Below are 26,501 nucleotides of genomic sequence, written 5' to 3'. Positions count from 1 at the left end.
TACCGTGCAATACTGCATACTTTATTATGTTCAGCAACAGAGGTTAAACACACAGTACACACTGCTGCCCTTGAAGAGTGTAAGTAAGCAGCTGTATATTGTGGCTGCACAGAAGAAGTGGAAACACCGGAGAATTTTGTCGATTCTGCCTGAAGCTGCACTATGCAAAACTGGATCTACAAAAGAAAAGGATGTCCTATTTATCCAAGAGATACAGTAGATTTACTTTATCTGACCTGATGGGATTCAGGTGCTTGATCGTCCCTTGTAAGTATTGTTCTTTTCCAACTTGGAGATAGCTTTGGAAACCAACCAACAATTTTCACGTAGCTCAGTGGTGATGTGGCAAAGTTCAACAGAGTTCAACAGATTGTTAGTTGTTAATCTGCTTTCACAGAACATGGACCTGAAGAACCTTCCTACAATAACGTCTGGACAAATACACAGCTTGTTTCACTTTCAATAGGTTTGCTATGATATGGTGGTTGTTCAGGGAATGTCAAGTTTCTCCAAAATTATCCAAGAAATATGTTAAGTACCTGAAAAAATCGGAGGCAGAAAAAAAGCATGCAGTTGTAGAACTCAGCTTCATTTTAGGACAATACGCACATAAGTTCCTCATCAGTTTCTACAGTGCAGAATCAGCAGCACTTCTTCCCATCCATGTTCTCCTGCACTTCCTGAGGGATGGCAAGGCGTTTTCAAGCTAGATAGGATGTGCAATTCCTCCAGTGTGTTGCAGGGCCTTCTTGTAGTTGGACATGTCTCGAATACCTCCACCAGGAGATGTCTGGGAGGAATTCTGATCAGATCCCCAAACGTCCTCGAGTGGCCTCTTTTAACAGGAACAGAAATTCCACTCGAAGCTCCTTTCAGATACTCGATCCCAGGCACACTGTAATAGAAGCTTATTTCACTCGGTTTTATCCTTGACGTCATTCTTTCATCACAATCACTGTAAAAACATTTTGCATTTTTGCAACTGCAGGTCAAAATTTAAATTTGTCCAATACTTTGTTTGCTGCACTTGTGTTTCTGTTTAATTAGCAAATGTTAGTATTCTAACAAGCTATATGGTGGACATGTTAAACATTGTTGTTGTTATTGTCAGCATGTTAACATGTGGGCATTACCATTTAGCTGCAAAGCACTGTGTTTGAGTACAGCCTCACAGAGCCATTCTTGTGGCTGTACATATGTATTTTTGTGGCGGCACAACAACCAGCACCAGCAGCACTCTGACAAGTTTGGTATTTTCCTGATCCTGAAAGATTTATTGAAATTTACTGGCACAGTTAAGACAAATTTTTGTCAAGGAAATACTGTAGAACTTTGCTAGCTATCTATCAAGATAGCAAGGTCTCAAGCTAATATAGCATAGACAGAAATTGTATGTAAAAGTAACTTATTACCAGCCCATCAGAAACTACCCCTCCAATTCAGCAAAACTGAGTGAAGGAGGTTATTATTGTGAACTCATGTGGGAAAATAGCAAATGTTCAAATAAATTGGAGAGGAAAGAGGAAAATATAGACTTTTGTTGCTGAAATAAATGTTTATTTGTGTGATAATAATTTATATTATATATAATTATGTGCTTGGATTTTTTTGTTCTGTACTAGAATGTCACATCATGCATTCAGGAATGAATATGCCACTTTGCAATTGTTGTTGTGCTTGTGCAATTAAGTCTTGTTTTAAGAGGATGTTTAAATGAACTGTCCATTAATGGTGATTAATTGCTACAAACACATTTTGTGCTGCCTTATTAAGACAGAAATTTGACATCCAAATGAAATGAAAAAGAAAAGTATTAAATGAACAGTCATTAATTTTTTTCAAAGATATTTACTGACATGATGCCACATTATATCTAGATAATGAAATCCTTTGAATATATCTCTTGTTTGCACTTTTGGCTGCTAATGTGCAGAGTTGCACAGGGCACAACTGTTATCTTGTCTTGTATAGGAGGTGAAACTTTGACTTGGGAAAGAGGCAGCATATTGTTCAGTGTTAAATTACATGGATTATAATCCCATGTGAAGTTAGACCCATCAGTTTATTATGCTTACACTCACAGTCTGTTTCGAGCAGATAATATATGTAATCATGTGTTGTCTTTCTACCACTCTGAGAAGTGGAAGTAGAGTTTCCACAGCCACTAGGTGTTGTACATGTTTCTTTACCAGGGGATTTTTAAACTGTACCACTACTTGAATATTTAAGATGAGTAATTAGACAGATAATAGATAGTATCATTGAAATGCTGCTGGGTTTCAGATACGCTTGTGATATGCTCAGCAGGTCCTACACTCATGTCTTGACCATTGACTGTAAAAAATAATGGATGTGGCCACTGTGATGTAGCCACCATCACCCATTGGTTTGTGGACTCCCATTTTGAAGCCTTAGGTTTGCATTTTGACCGTTCAAAAATATCTTGGATTTTTGGAGCCAGGTGAGACCATATTTGGACGAGAGGGTGGAGCTGATGCGCATTTACAGTCTATGGTTAACTGTGATTTCACTAGTGAAAAACAGCCTTAAAACCATTAAAACAAAATGTACTTACCAGAAAAAAATTAACATTCAACACCTTAGAGGGTTGTTTAGTACAACTCAACGATGAACAAGACTTGTTTAGGCGACCAAAATGTTACAATTAAACGCACAATATGTAATTTCAACCGCTAGGGATCTCTCAATCAAAATAATAACAAAAGATGGAATGTGATGACGGTGTGAAGTAGTGTGGGATCATGGGAGTTGTTGTCTTTATTGTTAAACAACCAGCTTCTCCAGGATAGGATTACTCCAGTATTCATTGTTCAGGATGTTTTTACTGGGAGCCGAATTATCCGCAGAGGTCTCTTCCAAACGGACCCGGTGATTACAGGTAAAAACACTGAATAAAGCAGTTTCATGTAAAAAAATCAGTGTTTCTCTGACACTGTCCAGTGGGCACAGGATGTCCGGTAGGGGCTGTTACCTGAGCTGCTGCTAACGTTTGCACAGCTTATTTCTCTGATGAGGATATGCAGAGGTCTCCTCCTCTCCAAAAACAAACGTACACAGGGATTTAAACTGTAAAAATATTGAATAAAGCAGTTTCACCTAAAAAATCAATGTTTCTCCAACAATGTTTGGCGAGCACCAGACGTCCGGTAGGGGCTGTTAGCTGAGCTGCTGCCAACATTTGCTCAGTTTATTTCTCTTATAACCTTAGATCCAGGCGTTCAACAGGTTTCTACCAGGAGCCGAATTATCCACAGAGGTCTCCTCCTCTCCAAAAACAAACGTACACGCAGATTAAAATCAGTAAAAATACTGTATAAAGATGTTTCACCTAAAACATCAGTGTTTCTCCGACAATGTTCGATGAGCACCAGACTTCCTGGAGGGGCTTTCTAGCCGAGCTGCTGTTAACATTTGCCCAGCTTATTTCTCTTATAACTTAAGATCCAGACGTCATGACTAAAATCTCTCATCAAAGATATAGTTAAAAATGACCAAATGTATAATGAAAATGTGGCTTAAAACTGAATAAAAGTCAATTTATAACAGTTACAGTTGAACAATCAACAAGCCGATGTATTATCTTGTATGTGTGTAAGTTACTCTTTGGTAGATGCAATTGTAGCGGACAAACACAACGCCGTCACATGCATCTTGTGGACTATTGGTAGAGGGGTATGACGCCATTGACAGGCGACCAAATGAAACGGTCCATTACCTTAATTAAGATTACAGATTTCTCTGGGTTTGAAAATTGTTGGAAACATTTGGGATAATGTAAGTATACAACTCAACAAAATCTATAACATAGGTCTAGTTGTTTTTAGACATTTTAATGCGGAATAGTTACGTATTTTAACTTTAACTTTCATGAACTGAAATAGCAATGGCTACGGCTGCGCCTATACTCTGTGAATCTGGGGTTACACCATGGTTATGTTCCCTAACCAACACTGTCACCATGGTAACCCACCTGTCACTCAAAGCGTCCATGCCCTTAATTATGCATAAGTTTAAGTCTTAATAAAATTTAAACGGGTAAGTTATATAAAAATTCACCCCCTGTACAGTTGTCATTGATGAGGAAATTAGCTATAGTGACCAAAACCATTTTTTGTAAAGTTGGGCATTTTAGCATAGGGGTCTATGGGGATTGACTCACCTTTGGCTTAGGCGTTGGCTTCATTTTTCAGCTCTGGAGGCTGCCACTTGGTCTTGACACAATATAAGGTGTCAATGTGCTGCAGAGTCCTGACCTGAAACACATCAGAAACAGACACTACCACATTTACACTGGAAATTAAACTGAACTATTATTAGATTAAAAGGCCCAAATATTGCTGATACTCTTGTTTGTATGATGCAGAATGGAGGTTTTAAAAAATTAAAGAATTCAATATAGGAACCATTCTATTTGGTGAATTTGCAAAGTAGATTTGGAACGGAGAAAAGTACCCAGTCCCACCTGAGACGAAGACCACATAACTTTCTACTATGTCTTCAAGTGAAGTTCTAGTGTCAGGTACAGACATTGGTAGGAAATCTTCTCCAATACAACAAATGATTGTGTTAGTGGCAAAAGGTGAAAAAATTGGAGAGTAAAAACAAACAGAACCCGCCGATGCTCTCAAAGTGTTACAGAGGTGTCGAAGGGGTCACTGTCACAAAGCCTTGAAAATAGAATCCGTGGAGAAAGTCAGGCCCTTATTCCAGAAGAAATAAGAGGCAGGGGAAAAAGTAGAGTTCCCTTACTTTTTTTCTTCAGTGCTGGCCTGCATGTCTCAGTCTGTCTGAGGCTACTGCAGTTTTTCGCCTCGTTGACTTGTTAATGATGTGGTAAAGGCACGTATGAAACCAGTTAGATCAACTCTGTGAGGCAGAAACACGGCATCATCTGCAGCAAATTAACATTAGTATCATGTTTTGCATGTCATGAAGCTGGATAGTAGGCTCTTCTTTGCCGCATGATTGAAACATTAGTTTCTCATCTGTTAAAACACAGCTGTGACTGGTTTTCTCTTGCCATTACACTGACAGGAGGAGACAAAAGATGTGCAGAGGACTTTGATAGGAGGGTCTCTTGCAATAATGTGTACAGTGCAGTTGTTCTAAGTGGTGCATAGGGTTTTGTCTCAGTGTACACCTGACACACAATGTCTTAGGTTCCAATAGCACAACAAAAGGGTTCAGTACACTTCAAATGAACTAGTTTGTAGAAAGTGTCAGCAGAGCCCACCTAAAGGCAAAAGTGTTTATACCTCTTCTGAATTGTCACACTCAAAGGTGAAAAGCCTGCCATCATAGGTCACACCTTCACGCCAGTCTTTTCTAAAAGGCATGTTGCACTCAACAGCCCATCTGGTTAATCACTGCATGGAATGAGAATGATTGTCAGTTTTGGAAAGTTAAAAAAATCGGCCACAGATTTCAATTTCTCCAAACAAGTAAAAATACAGAAAATAGTTCCTGCTTATTCCTCCTTTTGTCTTCTTGCACTGAATTGATTTGAGCAGCATTTATCTGTAATCCTTTTGTTTGCAAATCATGCTTGTTTTTATTTCTTATTATTCAGGAAGAAGTAATAATAGGCATAGCAGTAGATGAAAGTTGTAATAGAAGGAGAGTAATAGCTTTTGTTGTAGAAGTACACTAGAAGCAATTCCAGTCAACTGTAGGCTGGTGGTAGTTACAGTAGTAGCAGCAGCATCATTTGCAGTATTAAGCACACAAGCAGTAATAATAGTAGCAGGAACGTGAGCAGTTATAAACATTGTACCAGTAAAACAGTGAGAAGTTTAATAAAATTAGTGTTATCTGCCATGCTATGTTAACTAAGAAACCTGTTGTTACTTCACAAATTTGATTAACAGCTACTGCGTGCGTGTATTGTACTCTCTTTAAAAAGGGTCTTATTATTCACTATGTGTACCAGATATCAAACAGGCAACCTACATTGAAACTGGGACACAACCCAACAAACATAATGTGGCACAGCATTTATCATTTTGTTTAGCCTCACATTTAACTTGTATTGACTTTATTTAACCTTGTTTAACAATTGAGTAATCCTGTTGAGATTAAAGCAGTTTTTCCAGGGAGATCTGACCGAGAAAGCAGCATTATGACCAGCATACAGATGCAGAAAATCAAAAGGCCATTTGCAGAAGTCCATATGTAAAGAAAATATCTAGACTCCTACACATCCACATCTTTTCTGTACACATGCCCTTTTGTAGACGTATACACTTTCTGTTAATTTCAATATTTTTCATTTTCTGTTAACCTCATATTACACATTAAACGCAGAGAAATAAAAGGCCAAGCCTACACATGGATAAAGTATAGATGTGTCTCTCTTTTTTTGTTTACTGCTTTATAGTACTGACAGCCATGAGTGATCTCTGAAGCTGGACCACAGAGAGTTACTGTAAATATTAGATTTTCTCTCTGTGCGTGCGGATGCAACTTTAACATGATTTCTGACTCTGGTGATGTGTCTTGCTTTGGTCTGTGTTATGTTTTTACCGTTTCACCCAGTGGAACAGTTTGGTGGTTTTACACACATAAACAAGCCCTGAATCTGGGAGAAAGAGCTCAGATCAGAGCTCTAATATTAATCAGACCTTGACTCTCCTCCTCCCTGACTCCCTACAGGTATAAAAGACCTTGCCAGCACAGTGGATGGACTCCTCCTCCTTCATTTCAGACTTCACAGCCACTCCTTCCATCTTAACAAAAAACCTAGACTGCAAACAGATTCATATCAGGCCAATAATTGAACAGCATATGAGATGTTACATGCTGTTTCCCACTGATATCATAGAAGTTCCCTCCCTTATTTGACTAAGAAAACAGAAACCTAATTTTTTTCAGGATTTTTTTTTCATATCACATATCTGACCAGAGAAATCTTTCCACTGTGGTGTGGGATAATTTAAGTAAACAGCTTCTGGGATGCTAGTCTGTAAAACCAACAACAAAATGTTTTTCTGTCTGTCTCCACTCATGGAATTTTAGTTTCTCATGATCATCTAAATAGATGTATTGACCCTGTCAACACTAAAGCCCTACAAGAAACACTGAATATATTCAGTACTGTATTTTGGGGGTGTTGTCATAGTAAGAATGTAGTCCACAAAATACCAATCCTTGCTTTCAAAAATCGAGACAATTTGAATTACACTGAAACTCAGTGTTGGAAAGTAAGTACATTTATTCAAGTACTGTAATTAAGTACAATTTTGAACTTAACTTACTTGAGTATTTCCATATGATGCTACTTCCATTTGGTATACTTCCACTCCACTACATTTCAGAGGGAAATATTGTATTTTCTACTCCACTACATTTATTTAACAGCTTTAGTTAGTTTTCAGATGAAGATTTGACACAATGGATATTAAATATAACAAACTTTTGAAATACAACACATTGTTAAAGACTAAACTAGTGGTTTCCAACCTTTTTGTCTATTGACGTCTTACAAAAAGCAGTGTGTAGTCAGGGTCACATTTCAGGGATTTTTCCCTCTAAACTTCTCACATGGTTTCATTTCAATAAATGTTCAAATGATCCAATATTTCACCAAAAATCAAAGATTAGAGAAAAAGTCCAAAAACTAAAAACAGATCTGTGTATCAGAACTTGTTTTTTTCTTCTTTCCTCTCCCATTAATCATCTCACAACTGGTGACCCTTTGGAGGGGCCCAACCCCTAGGTTGGGAACCACTGGACTAAACTAGCTAACTGTATATAAAGTAGTTCAAACTAGCTCCACCTCCAGCAGCTACAACAGTAATATGCTGCTTACACACTGATGCTTCGGTATTAATAATCTAATGTCATAAATAATAGCCTAACATATCAGTAAGAGGGACGAAACCACTGCTTTTACTTAAATACTTTTAAATTTTGCTACAAATACTTATGTATTTTTACTTAATTAGGATTTTTCATGCAGGACTTTTACTTTTAATGGAGTATTTTTGCATTGCTGTATTGGTACTTCTACTTCAGTAAAGGATATGAGTACTCCTTCCACCAATGCTGAAAACAGATCTCCTAAAAATACTTACTAATACTCTTTCTTGCCATCAAATCACATTATACCTCTCCCATATCTTCCTCTTTAGCTTGGTCAGAGTGCATAGAAGCTACATTCCCACTGCACATTGGTCCCATGACATAGAGACATACTTTCATTAGACTGTGATCTCAGCTGTCTTGCTCTCTTGGTGATCAGCTGCCTTTATGAGAAATGCCATAATGAGATGCAGGATGAAGAACCAAGAAATATCTCTGGTCGCGTAAAGCTATTAATTTGCATGTGAGGAGGAAGTTGTATATTGTCTTATGTCTTTAACTAATATCACAAAATGTATGCTATATAAAAATAATAATATTTAAGAAGAACCTAACAAGTTTACAAGGTGCTGCACAAGGAAAAGCAATAAACATTAGATGAGTAAAAACATCAGATAACACAAGCACCAATAAAACCACACTGTAAGAAAGCTGCCATTGAGGACCTCAGGATACAAATAGGTAAATATGAGGTCAAGGCCAGTGCTTTGTAAAGCCAGTGGAGGACATCTAAAATAGGAGCAATGTGTTCATACTTCCAGGATCCTGTTAAAAGCTGTGCAGCTGTATTTTGTACCAGTAAATGATGTATGCTTGGTTAGGACCGTAATGTGATGCGTTGCATTAAAGGCAAAACTACGGAGTTAACTAACTTTGTAAGTCACCCTGAAAAAGGAATGATCTTATTTTTGGAATACTCCTTAGCTTTAGAAAGCAAGACTTTACAATGCTTTCAATTGTCCCCTGAAAGTCAAGTCTGAAGATTTAGCTTAAGCTGATAAGTTTCCAGGTTTATCTTTGAGTATTTGTCTTTGGGAGGACAAAGAATCTCCATCTTGTTCTGATTAATCTGCAAGAAATTTTGAGACATCCAACAATGAACGTAAGATAGGCAGGTCAGGAGGGAACTAAACAAATAGGACCTGATGTTTTGAGCTGGAGACAGATCCCTGTATCATAGCAGTAGAAAGAGACTTCATGTCATTGAATGATGTGGCCCAATGGGAGCATATGAACAGAGGAAAGTAATGGGGCTAAAACTAACCCTACCTGCTTAGTGTTTGTCCGTCGTTGCCGATTACTCTAGAGTCACAAATGCATCTGCTATTTAGATTTTGTGGCCTCTAACCTTTGACCTTCTTACAGTCGTATGCCTACAGTATATATTTTAAGAGCAAGAAACTGACACTTGCTGAATTGATTTGAAGTACTGTATGTAAATGTCAGTCTAAGCAATCACTCACACTGTATGTGTATGTGTGTGTCTTCAGGACTTGGCCCTATTCAGAATCTGCCCATCCAGTAAAAGAGCTTGATCAGAATGGGTTGTGAAGGTGTTGAGCATGACACATACTTTTTCCCACAGGACGATCCCTTGTATTTTGCTGAAGCCTTGTCTACTTGAATCCAACTCAGACGCCCCTTCTGACAAAAATTATTTAACAGTCCTTCATTTTCACTGCCTTGGGCTTTCTGTCTCAACTCCTCCTGTTAAGCAAAGCCTCAGTGTCAGGGGAGTGAGACTGAAATTCACTTCAGGGATACAGAGGAGGAGAAACCCATCTAAACTCAGTTTACTCACCTTTTGAATCCCAGAATACGGCTTTCCATCTTTTTGGTCTGACATAATTGTTTATATCAAATATTTATTATATATATTGAGAAATCTAAATATATTTAGATTTCTCAATATATACAATATTTATTTCCCACTTCAACAAAACAAAGACCCACAATCTTAACAATAAAGCAAAACAAGACAGGAAGACAAAACAAAGTAAAACAAAATAACATACCACAGCAACATACATTTACCCCACACTTCAAACAAACAAGCTCAACCTCAGTATCTTCATATCTGATCAACTTAAATAAACATACATATACATCACATATAACTCAAATACTATTCCTCTCTGTCGAGTACCCTGATCTTTTGTCCTTCACCAGCTGAAACTTCAACAACAATACAATCCTCTACATTCTGATAACTCAGTCGTTGTGTACTGTGCGCCATTATTGTCCACCTGTCCTACATTCTGACAATAAATAAGTAAATAACACAAGAAAAGAAGCGGTTTAAGTACGTATGTATGTACTTTTTTCATGTACTCAATGCTTGTAATAGTTCACCCTATATGATTTCAAATTGAGTTAATCGCACAATATGTAATTTCTGCCACTAGGGGTCTCTCAATCAAAACAATAACAAAAGATGGAGTGTGATGACGATGTGAAGTAGTGTGGGATCATGGGAGTTGTTGTCTTCATTGTTAAACAACCAGCTTCTCTGGGTTAGGATTACTCCAGTGTTCATCGTTCAGTATGTTTTTACCAGGAGCTGAATTATCTGCAGAGGTCTCCTCCTCAGTGTTTCTCCGTCGCTGTTCACTGGACACAGGACGTCCAGTAGCAAACCAAGCTGCTGTTAACGTTTGCTCAGCTTGTCTCTCTGACAACTTAAGATACAGACATTCAGCATGTTTTTACCACAGGCCAAATTATCTGCAGAGTTCTCCTCCTCTCCAAAACAAATGTACATGGGGATTAAAACTGGTAAAAACACTAAATAAAGCAGTTCCAATTAAAAAATTGATGTTTCTCCACAGAAAGAGGACGTCTGGGAGGGACTGCTAGCCAAGCTGCTGCTAATGTTTGCTCAGCTTATTTCTCTTATAACTTAAGATCCGGATGTCCAATGACTACAATCCTTCATATGGTTAAAGATACAATTAAAAACGACCAACATCTAAAAGGTTTATCATAAAAATGTGGCTTAAAACTGAATAAAAGTCAATTTATTACAGTTTCTGATGGGCAACCACAACGCCAATTCATTATCTTGTATGCGTATATTCTTTGGTAGATGCCATTATGGCAGACAACCACAACACCGACACATGCATCTTGTGCGCATATACTCTTTGGTAAAGGGGGTAAGAAACCATTGACAGGCGGCCAAATAAAACAGACTGCACTGGGTTTGAACATTGTTGGAAACATTTGAGTTAATGTAACTACCCAACTCAACAAAATATAAAACTTAAGTCTAGTTGTTTTTAGACATTTTAATAAAGAAAAGTTAAATATTATAGCTTTAATTTGTTCTTTTCGATGGCCATTGTCTTTTCCATGTTCAAATAATAACAAATTTCTTTTTTCAGTGTAGTAGTGTAGGAGGGTATGTGGATTTCCAATGTTTTGAGTATCAATTTCTTTAATACATTTGATGAAAAAAGAATAATCCAACTCTACGGATACTTCACTGTATCCTGTAACATATCTTGAAATATACAAATTGATTGATTAAAATTAAATTTTAATCTAAAAGTATTTTTTGGAAAAGGTATCAGCTCAAAATACACTTACGCTTCTAAGTTTCTTACGATGAAAAATATGATACAACGCACTCGACTCATGATAATAAAAGCAGGGTGCTGAATCCTTAAAGTAGTGACTATGAATAAGAAGGGCTAGGACAGCACACCTAGTTTATTAAGTGTGCTGTCCTAGCCCTTCTTATTAAGTTTCGCACTATAAAATTGACAGAATCAATGTTTTTATCCTTTGAAAATATAAATGCAAAAAGGTTTTGATGATAGACTCATGTATTTTCAGCTGTTCTATTGTATTTTTGGCTATATGGCATAGGTAAAACGCTTGAGTAGCAAGTTAATATACTTCTAAATCTGTGAGATTAAATCCCCCTTCCAACTTGGAAGATGGAAAACCTGACTTTTAATTCTATGATGTTTCTTTCCCCATATAAAGTCTGTAATAATTTAATATGCTTTTTTTAAAATAATATTTTAGGTGGGGTAATTGTTACTGTCAAAAATAGAAATAAAAATTTTGGAAGTCACATCATTTTAAATAGATTAATTATTCCTGTAAAGTTTATAGGAGGATTCATCCATTTAATCGAGCCAGATTTCATATTATTGAATAACAAAAAATAAAATTTCCTTAATGAAGCTTAGCAAAAGTTCAGTCAGGAAGACAGATATTTTGCATGCTCAGGTCTGTAGTATTATTTCTCAATCCATCTGTCATTCCCATCCCTCAGGCATCCCTCAGCTGTTCACATCAGCTGGTCACATCTAACCAATAGCACGGTTACACACCTTCATTGTCAGCCCATCATATTACAGCTGTCTTTTTAAATATGTTCTCTCCCTCTCTGCCTAGTGCTTTCATGGTTCCATTTTGCACGCCCCACCACCTCCCCATCACAGCCCAGTCATCAGTACATCACTTCATCAACCTCATCAGCCTTATCAGTCTCAGCAGGAGTCATCAGCCACCACCACCAGCATCTTGGGGGGGGGTTATCTTGCTGCTGCTCAGGACTGATGTCCCTTGATTCAAAGTCTCCCTGTAGAGTCTAAGCACCAAAGACTCACTTCACTTGTCTCTCCTGATTGAAATACATCTGTTGCTTATTGTCACCTATTACACATCATGTAATTGATTGTTGTAAGTTCTGTGTTATGTTTTTTGTTTCCCTACTGCCATTATTTCTGTTTTTTTCCATATTAATTTTATAACCTGAGACCATTAAATATTCAGAAATAATTTTATACACAGGAGGTATAGATTTTTCAAAATTAGTTAGGTACATCAAAAGATCATCTGCAAATAAATTGAGTGTATATTGTTGTTTACCTATATTGACACCTGTAACTTTTGGATCATCTGATTTTCTCTGCAAGCGGTTCTATTGCTAGACCAAAAAGGAGTGGGGAAATGGGCAACCCTGTCTAGTACCCCTCTGTAATTTAAAATCCCCAGACAGTAAATTATTAGTATAAATCTTAGCTGTAGAATATTTATATAATAATTTTACAAAATTTTATGATTTCAACCAGAAGATTACATTTAAACAAAAAAGGCCAGTCAGACAATAAAATGCTTTTTCAGCTTTTTTAGTTAACAGCTAAAATGTTGAATAAAACTCAACAGGAGATCCATCCATGCCTGGGGCTTTCTTGAATACAAATGTTTAAATTGTTTGTAATATTTCAACCTTGAAATGGACACTCAGTCATGAACCCAACCGTGCTGCGCCTGCTGACCTCAACCAGGCTTCACCTCCTGCACCTGTGATGGAAACAAAGACTGATCCCTGTTCAATTGGCTGCGTTGCAGGATTTGTGCACAAAGTAAAGGTTCGTGAAGATGCTGTACCAGTGCAACAAAAGTTAGGTGACTCCCCTTTGCTGTGCGACAACCAGTCTCTGATGAACTTGACATGGCTCACCTTGGATTTCCCCAATCGTGGTTACAACAAGGAGGGAAGGCAGAATCCGTTGCTGACAATCACCCACTGCCCCTCATGGAGGAGCTTTTGAGTAAGCTCAGGGGTACTTCAGTGTTTTCCACCATAGTCTTGGCCTCAGCTTACCACCAGCTACCATTGTATGAAGACAGTTATGACCTGACTGCCTTTATTACACATGAAGGATTTTTCCACTACTGACAGTCCCTTATGGCTTGGCCTCCTTTCCATCCATGTTCCAAAAAATGATGGAAACAGTGCTAAAAAGTCTACCTGGAGTACGCAACTATCTCGACAATGTGATCGTTGCCGGACCTTCTCAGGATGAGCATGATGGGAGCCTGCATGTTCATTCAGACATTCAAGCCTCAGATTCTTGGGCCATGTCATTTCCAAAGAGGGAATTCTGCCTGACACAGATCACATCACAGCAATCCATGATGCCCCAGCCCCACACGACCTGTTCTCTGTATGGTTCTTCCTAGGACTAATCTAATGGTACAGTAAGTTCCTGCTGAACGTCATTACACTGGTGGAGCTGATGCGAGAGCTACTGAGGGATACTAAAAACTCTTGGTTTGAATGGACTGTGGATGCAGATCCCTGTCTTAATGAACTGAAATGGTTGCTATTTGACAGTCCAGTGCTTGTAGTATTTGACCCCTCCCTTCCAATTTTCGTGACAACAGATGCATCAAACTATGGGCTGGGTCACAAATACACCCAGATAAGACTGAACGTACTGCTTAATTCGTATCACGGAGCCTCACCGCTGCAGAAAGAAAATATTCAGCATTGGATAAAGAGGCCCTCACGTGTGTGTTGAAAAGTGGAGGTCATATTTCTGGTGATGGTGCTTCACACTAAGAACAGGCAACCAAGCACTGACAGCACTGCTTGCTACCAAAGGAATTGGCCAGGCAGGCATGAGAGTGGTGTGGTGGTCAGTTCGATTGTATGATGTAGAGTACAGACCAGGGTCACAGAGCCAGGCTGCGGATTTCCTGTCATGTCTGCCACTACCTGTCAATACAGCTGCAGTGGACGAACCTGATATCTGTACTAAGAGCTCTATCCATGGATGACTTCACATCTGCCTCTGTACGATGCCCTGAACTCAGCCCTACACTGGCATCATATTTCCTGATCCTCTACAAACTCTCTGTGTCCGACGCCTTAGTAATGAGAGGTGAGTATTGCTACATCATTCCTGTTTCCCTGTGCACTACTGTGGTCCACTTAGCACAAGGACACACCAAGGAGTGGTGCACACCAAACAGAGGTTATGTGAACTTGTACTGGTGGCTTCAGATGGACAAGTGTACTAAAACAGCTCCTGCTCCACTCCAGCCAATTGAACTGCCAGACAAGCCTTAGAAGAAAGTGGGATTGGACATTGTGGGCCTTTTTGAGAATACTCCTGCCTCCTGTAGGTTTGCAGTGACTCTGGTGGACTTCCACAGCAAATGGCTTCCTGACTTCCTGCAAAACTACCATCTAACACCTCACGCAATGACTGGTGTCTCCCCATCTGAACTGTTACACAATAGGAGAAGTTTGAGAAGTGTGCTACTGTGAGAGATACAGTGAAAAAGGAACAAAAAAATCTAAACAGTACATTGATAAATATTAGGGTGCAAAGACCCATGCCCTCAAACCTGGGGATTCAGTAAGAGTGAAAAAGCCTGACCATGTCCACAAAGGTACACTGAAGTTAACACCACCCTTGTTTATTCAGAGACAGATTGGACCAAGCACTTTTGTTTTATGTGATAATGAGAGGTGGAATGCTTCACGACTGACTTACCTACTGTGGAGCAGTCTCATACAGCTCCAGTGACTCTCAAGAGGAGTGCTAGAGTTGTCACTCCACCTACTTGGCTAATGGATTTTCAGCTGGGTTAGGGAATGTAAAGAACTGCGTCAAACAGTTACCTATGTGTAAGAAATAAGATGAATGAACAATGCAAACAACAGCAAGGTAACAAGTAACAAGTGTAATGACCTAAACATTATTAGACAGTCTGTTATGTTCAATTATTCTACTGCAGTATACTGGGGTTGAAATAGCCACTTAAGAAAATTTGATATGTAGTATACTCTGTGACATGTTAGGAATGCTTTGGTTATTACCTTAAAAGAAATAGTATTGCAGCTAAAGTTAGGTTCAGAGTGTTACTAACCTAAGTTGCCACAAATGCCTCTTATGTTTTACTTAGTCTATTTTGACCTTACATAACCTTTTAAGTAAGGGGGGAATGTCATTTCTGGCTAGCAATAAAGCTGGTTAAAAGGAGTTCTTGCCTTGCTGATTATTACTACTTTGCTACTTATACACATAACAGTCCCTTCCTATAATTATAATTCCTGTCTGATTATTATCTAGTATATTCTGAATTTTATCTAAAAATGCTAATTTGCTCCTGGAGGTATATACAAAGATACTAATGTATACCTTTCGCCATATAAAGTAAAAGTTAAAATAAGAAAATGGCCATCTCGATCTTTGTGTCATACTATCAGTGAAAAGGGTATATTTTTATTGATCAAAATTCCCACTCCCCTATTACTGCTGCAGTGGTGGCAGCATAAGCCTCTCCCACCCAGTCTCTCTTCAAATATGCAATTTCCCCTTTTTAAAATGTAGTTCTTGTAGGAAAACAACATTGGAAGAAAGACTTTTTAAGTGTGCCAAAACCTTGCTTTTTGTACCATTATATAAACATGGACATTTCATTTGATTCACTGTATTTTATTAGTTTATACAGATGAAGAATCTAAATTTACCTTAGCTAGATTTACCATACCATAAATTTTGAGTAAAAACAATAGTTTGTCAAGTGAGGACCAAATGGGATGCCAGTGTCAATAGTTCATACAGACATCTAAATGATTTTTTGCAAACAGAAATAAAGGTGTTGAGCAGACATTTAACAGTGGACATACATACAACATAAAATAAAGTACAATTAATTTAAGGCGCACTACCTACTAAATCCCCCTGTAGGGTCTTTGAACTCCACTTCTTCACCCACTGTGCCTAATCCTGTTTTGGGATGGGGAGGTGCCCCCATCCCAAAAACATAGATGAGAAAAAATGAAAAAAAAGAGGGCTCAGGAATCAACTTCTCCAGATCCAGTTTATTTATTCCATTAACAGTAGAAAGGCCTTTTATTTTAACAATGCTTTAATGCTTTAATGTGAATGCAAAATGGGTAATAATCAGTCCACAGCAAAGGTTAAGCCTGAATCAGTGAACAATTCACCAAATGACATTAAACTTTAAAGCAAAATGATCAACCTGCCACGAACAAGCCAGCAGAGACAAAATAACACTATGACACCGTAACACTGTTTTCCCCTTGAATGCCCGCAGGAATAGTAGGAAGGCTGAGAAAATGGTGTTATGTGTTGCTGTTCACAGTGCTCATGTGAGTGGAGTAATGGTAAGTGGCCGTATGTAGGATCATTTGAGGAATGTAAACTGTGGGGAGGATTTGTATGTGAATATTGTACCTAAAATCATGGTGGGTGATATGCCTGTTTGCAAACTGTGGACCCCATCTCAAGTTACTGACATATTTAGGAGAGCCCCCAATCCAATTACATGCCCAGATGAATATCTAGTGTGGCTTACACAAGTGTGTACTGTCTAATACCTGATGTGAAGCAACTGATAACGTTCACAAATGGGACTGACTTTATGCTGTGTAAAGAAGAATTTGATTTCCCTTAGCTTATAGCAGACAGCTACAAATAAAACACTGATCGACTGGTTAAACAATGATGCCAAAACAGTCATTACAGAATGTTTTCACAGGTTGTTCAGTGTGTGCAGGGCAGTAAGGAGCTCTTGCCAGATTAACAGAAATGTTGAGAAGGCATCAAAACCAAAAGGAGCCTTTTCATCCATTTCAGGTTGGCGATTATGTATTAATTAAATCCCTGGACAAAGTGTCTCTGTCTCCTCGGTGGAAAGGACCATTCCAGGTGCTGCTGACAACCAAGATAGCTCTTAAGGTCTAGGGCAAAGAAGAATGGATCCATGCTTCCAGGTGCCAAGTGTCCCCCTCCCCCCCCAACCACTGGTGAAAGGCCATGGCAAGTGAAGAAGTGGCTCTTCTTCTTCCTTCTGCTGGGTGGACTCAGGCAGGGGACCAGGGTGGGCAATCCAGGTGATCCAGCATGCTCAGATACTCAAAACACTAACACTGCTACAGTTTTGGAACCACACGTGGACAGACATTGTTTGCAACCACACATGGATAGACACTCTTTGCAATTTGTTACAGATCAACTAATGGATAAAATGACTGAAGAGAAGGACATTGTTCTGATGAGACAGTGTAAAAAGGACAAGTCAGAAAAGACTGATAGACATGTTTTTCCAGGCCTCATCCAAACGAGGAGGGAAGTAAATCCCATTACCTTTGATTGCTCCACTGACAGATATAAAATGAATGTCTGTAATGTTGCTCATCCACTGTTCTGTTCTAGGGGTAAATGGTGGTGGGCACCTCATGCTACAGAGTCAGTTTAACTAGTATAATTGTCACCAAATACAGTGAGAGTGCAGTACACACCTCCTATCCCGTTAATTGGGACCACAGAATTATGGTGTTTCACTAATCAACGGATACAAGGTAATCCTGATTGCAAACTGTGGGATGTCAGTATTCACAGGATCAGAATAGTTTGAAGAGTTGCAGAGTTAGTGAATATGTTGAAGAGGATGACTTCCACTATCTTGCCACCTTTTTGTCTATAAACAGTTATAAGCAGTTAAGTCCTTGCAATATGTAGACTTTGCTAAATTCATTGCAAAAATAATTAACGTGCAATACCTTCCCTTAGGACTCAATTTTGCGACCCTGTTGTGTATTACCCATGTGCAAATGTATGTGAAATTAGGATTTGAGTACAGAATCCAAGTAACTTTGGTGCAAACCAATCGTTCCAATCCTCTGGTTGACCAAATTTGTGTACCGCAAGCCTTTACCCCCACTGTATTAGCCAAAGCTATGGTTTACATACAACCGTGGTTTGGTACTAGGTCCTTAGGTTCAGTTAAAATACAAAATTGTACAGTTCCCTTAGAGACTAACCAAACACCTATGCATGATTTTTGGTTTATGGTTTATCTACCCCCTGTGTCAGTTCATAGACTACAGAATGTTTATTTATTCCCAAGGAGTAGGGAAGTGACAGGGCAAAGACTTAGGAGAAAGTAATTGCAACACAATAGTAGAGATCTCTCTAAACCAATCTCCATTACCTGAGAGAGTATATCTAGAGTGTGGAGAAAAAGCTTATAGTTGTGTGCCTTACGATGAATCACATGGTATGTGGTATTTAGCATATCTAATCCCTTTGATTACGAAGTTAGAGCCTACAGAAATAGCCAAATTATACCCTCCATTACACAGACACAGAAGAAAAATCACAAACATACACAAAATAGCCAGTGGTGTTCTACCCTAGTATGGTGTATATGTCTCACGACAGGAACTCATATTCTTATCGAAGGTCCTAGAGAGGCATATTAATTCTACAAGCAGAGCTATGTTAGCTGAGTGTAAGGAGTTGCAAGAAGTCAAAACTGTAGTTTTGGGGGGGCATGCAAAGTCATTGGTACTGAATGTTGCTCCTGTATCTGAGATGCAACCACAGAGGTTATAGATATGGTTTATGATACAGCTAAAGGTAAAAAAGAATTACATGAGAATCATGGATTTAGCTTGGGGGATTTTTCAGGTGTATTTGGGTCTTGGGGGTCTGGATTAATTAATTTTTCAATCACCCTCATGGTATCAAGACTTCTCTTGATTCTTCTGTGTTCCTGTTTGGTGACAGCTCTTAAACAGTTCACAGAACTGCCATGGTTCCGTCACTGACTCTAGAGACTCTAAAGACTCTGACTCTATATTCCTTAGTTGCCATTGTCCACCAGTCCACCAGATGCCCTCAGACTTTTTCTCTGTTTGGTGAAGACTGAACTAAGTAGGAGAAGTATTACTTCTGTACTTAAGTTATTTTTATGTATATTTTCTTAAGCTATACTAGTCGGTTTTCTGTTATTCACTTTAAGTAAATAGACAGAGATCTACTATTGGGATATATGAACTTATGGGTTAAGTTTGTTTATGTTTTCTGTCTCCTGGTTCTGGTGTGTCTTTAAAAGATTCTGGCATTATAATTATTTTAGTTGCCTTTCTATTTGGTCTGTCATTGTTTTTATTTCAGTCTGTATTCACAGCTTACTCAGTCTTACTTATTAAGGGGTGTGTTTTCTGGGTTTTGGTTTTCTGTTTGCTCTGTGTTTCCCTCCTGTATTCCTGCACTACTCCCCAGCCCACTCCACACCTTCCCTGCTCTCAGTGATTTTCCCCAGCCTGTTTTTTCCCTCCACAACTGCCCTGTATCAGTCGTGTCAGCCCTGCCCTGCTCCCTATATTTCTCAGCCAATCAACTGCCCTTGTCTAGTCACCTGTTCCCTATTCCCTTATTAGTTCTGTCTGTGTTTAAGTCTTGGTTTGCAGTTCAGTTTTTTGGATCCTCTGTTCTGTTCTGTTGGGTTCAGTTCAGTCTGTCAGTTCAGTTTGCTCTGGTTTGTTCTGCCCTGTTAAGTCCCGTTCTGCATTCTGCTCTGCTCAGCTCGCGAGCTTTTGTTTTTTGCCTGCACAATATCAAAATAAAGAAGTTTCTTCAGCCACAATCAGCTTATGGTCTCTGCATTTGGGTCCACCTGCTCCGCTACTTATAACAAGAATCACTACTGCTATTCAAGCCACTCAGCAGATGGTAAGCATTGGTAATAATGGTTTGGAGTTGATGTATGATGACCTCTGAGGATTTGAAGATTGGGTTCATCTGGGTAATCTGTTTGATGAAATAATGAATGAAGATGAAAATGTTTAAAAACCATGACATGTTGAAGAAAAAAAAATCCCACGTTGTTTAAGTGTATTCTTATGTATTTGAACTAAGAGGCATACATCATACTCTAAGCAGAATTTTAACATTTGCTGGGTTCTTACACATGTCTGTCTTTTGGTTTGTCAATGACTTATTCTTATAGTTAAGTTTACTTGCTTTTGCAATTCTGATTTAGTTAATCATATGTTCTATATACTGCAAGTAGCCTTAGTAATGCAAATTGTTTGTGTTTTTAAAAAACTTTTTTGGTCTTTAATATAAGTTCAATTTAATAATGTATTCAAATATATTTTCAATTCATATGCATAGTAGTATGCACTTACATGGATATACGTAACTTTCACTGAATATTGATATTTTTTGTTTCTTAGTACCCATTTCAGATGATCACTACATATTCCAATCTCTAGAATCACTAAAATCATTAAGTACTTTTGGATCTAATATGCTATGTAAATGTTCATTTTACATTTGAACATTTTTAGAGTCAGGTATGGGTGAATTGAGATGTTAGTCTCTATTTCTGTGGTGTTTATTAAGACTCATTTTTGTCTGTTTTGATTTGGTGTATTAAGAAAATATCTTCATATCTCTAATTAGATGTGTGTGTGTGGATTTGTGTTAACATGTTAAATATTTGAGAATCACTATATTACACTACACTACATTAATCACATTACTACACTACATTCATCACATTATTAATTCTACATTACATTGTTATTTCTCTATTGTTATATAATCTATTCATATTAATCTTTGTATACTTTGATTCAGGCAGGTGTATGTTACTCTGCTAACAGACACCAAAGTTAGACAGCCACCATACAGAGGATTCATGGATTATCTAACTATTACAACCACTACACACATCCAAGCTAGATGGATCCTAACAGCACAGGAAGAAGCAGCCGCATGGGCCAGGAACTACATTTAAACCTCAGAAGTCCAGGGCTCTGATCATCAGAAAAGGGAAGGTGACACAACAATTCCAGCTCATGGCGCAGGGGGAATCAATACATCTATTGTGGGGAACCCAATCAAATGCCTTGGGAAGTGGTATGATGACTCACTGGGAGACCAAAATAACATCAGAAAGATGCAGCAACAGTTGGGAGAAGAAGGCCTGCGGAATACTGACAGGTCAGGGCTCCCAGGGACATTCAGAGCATGGATTTACCAACATGGATTGCTACCACGACTCATTTAGCCACTAATACTGTATTACATAGCACTAAATGCAGTGGAGACTATGGAACGTACCATCAGCAGGCACCTATGGAGGTGGCTTGGGGTGCCACCAAGCTTCATAAGTCTAGGGCTGTACAGCAAATCCTCAAAACTACAACTACCGATAACATCTGTGGTTGAGGAGTACAAAGTTGCCAAGACCAGACTAATTAAGACCCTCCAGGACTCAAAGGATGAAAAAGTCCAAAAGGCTGGAATCAAGGTCAAGACAGGAAGGAAGCACTCTGCACCAGAGGCAGTAGCACAAGCAGAAGGCACACACGTATACCAGGGCCGACAGGGGCTTGGGAGCTCATAACACCAGTCCTGAAAAGGGGCCTGCTGAAAGAAGAACCCTCCTACAGAGAGAGATCAGAGGAAGAGAAGAGGAGCTGTGTCAGTCCAAAGCAGTAGGCCTGGGCTACCAGGGTGCATGGAAGAGATGGCAGACTGAAAACCACAATATCACATGGACTGATATCTGGAGGTATCCACCATTGCAGCTCTAATTCCTCCTCTGATCCATCTATGACACCCTCCCATCCCCAGCAAACCTCCACAGATGGTCACTGGTAGACAACCCCAACTGCAATCTGTGCAGGAAGAGAGGTACTCTAGAGCATATACTGACATCTTGCCAAGTAGCCCTCACCCAGGGGAGATATACTTGGAGACATGACCAGGTCCTTAGAGAACTGGCAGTTGTGCTGGAGATGGAACACAAGAGGAAGGGCAAGGCAAACAATCAGAAGCCTATGTCCATGGTGTTTGTGAGGGAGGGGCATGAACCAGGGAAGCAGCCAGAAGGGAACAATTTGGGCAAACTGAGCCATGCGACAGACTGGAGGATGGCTGCTGATTTGGACAAACAGCTCACATTCCCAGACACTGTACCAACAGCAGACCTGACATCATCCTGTGGACCAAGACTAAGAAGATTATCATGATAGAACTTACCATGCCTTGGGAAGAGAGGTGTGATGAAGCCCACGAGAAGGAAGACCACGCATCTGGAGGGAGGACGGCAGGGGATGGGGAGCACCGGTTAACCCTGCCCGTGGTCGAGGTAGGAACCAGGTGTAGGCAGCTTTGTTGTGAACAATGTAAGCATCCCTCTTTCCCTTGGCGTATCTAGGGGCGCACTGTGGTGGAATCACGGGGGGAAGAGGGAGAGAAGGAGAAGGGCCGCAAGCTGCCTCACCATGGCAACCAGAGACCGCAGGTGGGGTGACGCTCCCCAGTTCTCCGAAACATTGTTAACCTCCAGACAGCCAGAGAACATGCTGGAACAGAGTTGGAGCAGAGCTAGGATCGGAGACGGAGACAGAAGAAAGCAACGATGGCATGGAAACCACAGGCCCACCAGCACAGAGACTAGACATCACCCAGCGTACTACGGTGCAACACACAACGGGCAGAGTTCAGACTCTACTCTACTGTTTAAGTATAAGAAACAGCATATGCTTGGGTATAAGCAGCGCCTGGTGTTGTGAGGGTGATCTTTCCTTGTGTTATTAGTGAGCAGCGGTGGTCAGCAGGCCCACGGGGGACAGTGGCTCCAAAGAAGACAGCAAGCAGACGACCGATGAGCCCCCACAACGAGGAAAGGCCAGCGTCTCTTCACAGCCCAGATTCACCCAGACCTCATCGCTCAAGTGAACAATCCCTCTCCTCTCCAATTAGACTGTATGCTGCGGCATAGAAGACATTATCAGGGTTGGGCTTTCTTAGTTGTAGTTTTAACATTTTATAGTTTCAGTATTTTTAGTTTCCCTATTTTATAGTTTAGTATTTTAGATATTAGTAATTTGTAGTTTTAGTAGTGTGTAGTAGAGTGATCCCTCCACAGTAGGTTGGGAGTTTTTTGTTTGTTTTTTTTTTCTCTTGCCTCCTTCTCCACCCAGTATAGCCCACTGACACCTGTAAGCACGCAACTAATTGTGGCCCGGTGTTGGGATTAAATCAGTGCACTGTCATTCCCTTGCTGTTGTCTTTGTGTGACGAGCTGCTGGCTGAACTAGGGCCATCAGTGTTTGCAGCGGGGCTGCGCTGGACTTTGGCCTCCCCCCGGTGTCTGTAAGGTGAGCTTTTGCCCAGCTTTCTGGTAGGAGCGTGCCTTGTACAGGTAGCTTAATTTCTGCTTGTTGTTGTGCTATAGTGGAGCCTGTCTCTTGGCCTGCTGGAAGCTCACAGTGGGATTGTTGTGCTCCGAACCGGTGTGTGGGGAAGCGTGGGCAATTTATCGCTGCTGTCAGCGTGTTTGGGCTACGGCAGTCACAGAAACTCTCCTCCTAGTACCTGGGAGGCTGCACCTCTGCTTGCTGGTGACTGTTTTAACATTATGTGGGTATTTACTGTCCAGGCTGCATCCCGCGGCATCCCACTGCCCTCCAGCCTTGGCTGCTGTTCTGGTGTTGCTGCTGTTCTCCTCCATTTCGCTGCTGTTAGAACACAATCTCCGCTGCTGCTATGCTGTAACCTGGTCTACTGCACGTCATTTATGATGTATCGACCGCTGGTATCTTAGCGACCCTGAGCCAGAGGAGTGTATAGTTTGTTGCTTAATTAATTTGGTTTAAGCTTTTTGTTCATTTTCTTTAACTTTTCCTTTTGTTTAATTTATTTTCTCTTTTTTTCTTTTGCTTATCGTATTTCTTGTGCTTTAGTTTAATTTGTTTAATTGTACTGACTTCTTTTTTTTTTCTAAATTCAATTTTGTTTTCAATTTGACTTTGTTTTTTTTTTTTTGAGTTTTGCTCAAAAAAACCGTGCACCGGTTGGTCGGCTCATGTTATATGTTCCCCCTCCTTATGTGCCTGCATTGATTCTCTTCCTCTGCCTGTAGGAGCTGTGGGCCTAGGCCGGGCCGACGAGATCTTTACCCTGGTGGTGGTCCCCTCACGTTCTGCTGTGGTGGTGTTTGTAGCCCAGTTTTTAATCCTTTGAGTTCATTGGACTGGTATTAAATTAATTCCTGAATTATAAAGTTGCATTGTGTTCCTTGGTTACCATGAGTTGCTCTCCTCCCGATTTATTTTAAAACATACCCTTCCTTCTTCACCCGTCCTTCCTCTCCCTTTTTTCAAACTGGCTCCAACGCAAACCAATGGGTGATGTCACAACTTGCTACGTCCATCTTTGTATACAGTCTGTGGTTTTAACTGGTACTTTTTGCCTTAAGATCATAACAGAGATCACAGATTCCCGTACGTTTTATACTGCATCTGTATTTCTGGCATGGTACAGCTGAGAGGAGAAGAAGAAAGCTTTAGCTGTCATATTTGAGCGGTGTGTCCTTTGATGACAGTGTCTTCTTTTTAGCTTTAATGTCCCAAGTATGAGATTAACCAATGATTACATCAGCAGCAACACTCACATTATGCCAAACAAAGATTGGAAGCCAGCTGCATCTGAAGACTTGAGACAAGGAAAATGATTCCCAATTCCTTCTCTGTCAAAAATGAATTAGAGTAAAAAAAAACATCTTATTGTTCTATCATCACAACATGCAACATCATTATCCCTAACTGTCGGCATACATAGAAAATACTTTGTTGTTACTTAGCAGTAACATATAAATGAGTAATAAAATTATAAATATAACATAGGCAAGACTGGACTTTCTCTATTCTATTTTTCATCTCACCTCTCTCCTTGAGATTTTTAATGATTCTGCCCCCTCTTGCAGGTAATTCTGATCCTTAATACGAAGCAGTCTATGCCAGTCCTTATTTTTTAACTTGAATCTGTGGCAGAAAACCCATTAAAAGCACCACTTAACATTGCTGAAGTGTGGCGCTGTGACACCAGGTGTGACCTAAAAAAAAGGTAGACGGCATAATTAGACATGGCAAATTCAGGTCGGAGAGGGCATCAGTCTCCCGTTTCACTTTCCTACAAATTAGCGACAGAGCGGATGTATTCAAATAATGAATCATTTCTCCCTGACAAAGTTAAAAGGAATGAGCTGGAGAAGACCAGAGGAGAAAGTGGGAGAGAATCAGAGTGTTACAAAGAGCAAATCAGACAGTGTACGCTGACAGAGTAACATGGCTGGTTTTTGAATATCAAGTGAAGGCTTTCTTCCTCTGATGAATACATATGGCCAGGGAGAAATGATCTCTTCTTCCTGACTGCAATGATGATGCCCAATGAATGTGAAGGAGAAGCAGATGGCAGCCCGAACATAGACAGACCACTACTGTCGTTATCACATATGATGGAGTGGGAGAAGGATGAATCTGTACTCAGAATAACCTAAATCATCCTTTAGAGAACAGGTACTTCTTTCTAGATTCCACCAAATGTGGGAATTGTAACTGTAATTGGTATTATTTAACAAAATATTAAAGGCCCTGAAAGCATATTTGTTTAGTCAGCTTTCTACTGACACAAAAATGATGTGCTAGGTTTAGAACACTTTTGGTTATTTTACGACACAATTATCTATTTCCTACACAGTCCTGATAAAGCAGATCAGGACTGAGTTTTTGGTTTTTTTTTTTGGAACTTTAAAGGTCCAGTGTGTAGTATTTAGTAACATCTAAAAGAACAGACTTGGTAAAAATTGCATAGATTATTTATAAGTATATCTTAATTAGTGTCTAATAAGCTGAAAATAATAATTGTTGTGTTTTCGTTACCTTAGAAATAAGCCCTTTATATCTACATGGGAGCAGGTCCCCCTCCATGGTGGCCGTCATGTTGCATCGCCATGTTTCTACAGTAGCGCAGAACGGACAAACCTAACACTGGCTCCAGTGAGGGCCTTACGCGTTTTAGATTCAGTGGGCGACTACCGGAAATGCACCGGTTTTAAAACGAAGAAGAGGAACGGACCAAACATTTTGTATTGTGAGAAGTTTTTGAAACCAAAATCTGATAAATGGAGGATCATACTTATTTAGAAAATCACAGGAGTGTGAAATTTCGTCATCAAAGAAACAAAAACACGAA

At 39.6% G+C, this 26,501-nt stretch overlaps 1 long non-coding RNA gene across 1 annotated transcript; it reads right to left on the bottom strand.

Annotated features, from left to right (window-relative positions):
• On the bottom strand, positions 1 to 26,269 carry LOC122995149. The gene is made up of 6 exons (XR_006406750.1): positions 26,189 to 26,269; positions 25,192 to 25,362; positions 24,922 to 24,996; positions 22,503 to 23,236; positions 4,181 to 4,274; positions 1 to 895 (listed from the first exon to the last, which is right to left on the bottom strand). It is a non-coding gene; the product is annotated as an uncharacterized LOC122995149 (long non-coding RNA).
• Between the last annotated feature and the right edge of the window lie 232 nt (positions 26,270 to 26,501).

This window comes from Thunnus albacares, chromosome 1 (assembly GCF_914725855.1).
Source record: "Thunnus albacares chromosome 1, fThuAlb1.1, whole genome shotgun sequence".
NCBI classification, from domain to species: Eukaryota; Metazoa; Chordata; class Actinopteri; order Scombriformes; family Scombridae; genus Thunnus; species Thunnus albacares.
The sequence above is the reverse complement of the archived record's forward strand: the minus strand, read 5'-3'. Positions and strand labels throughout refer to the sequence as shown.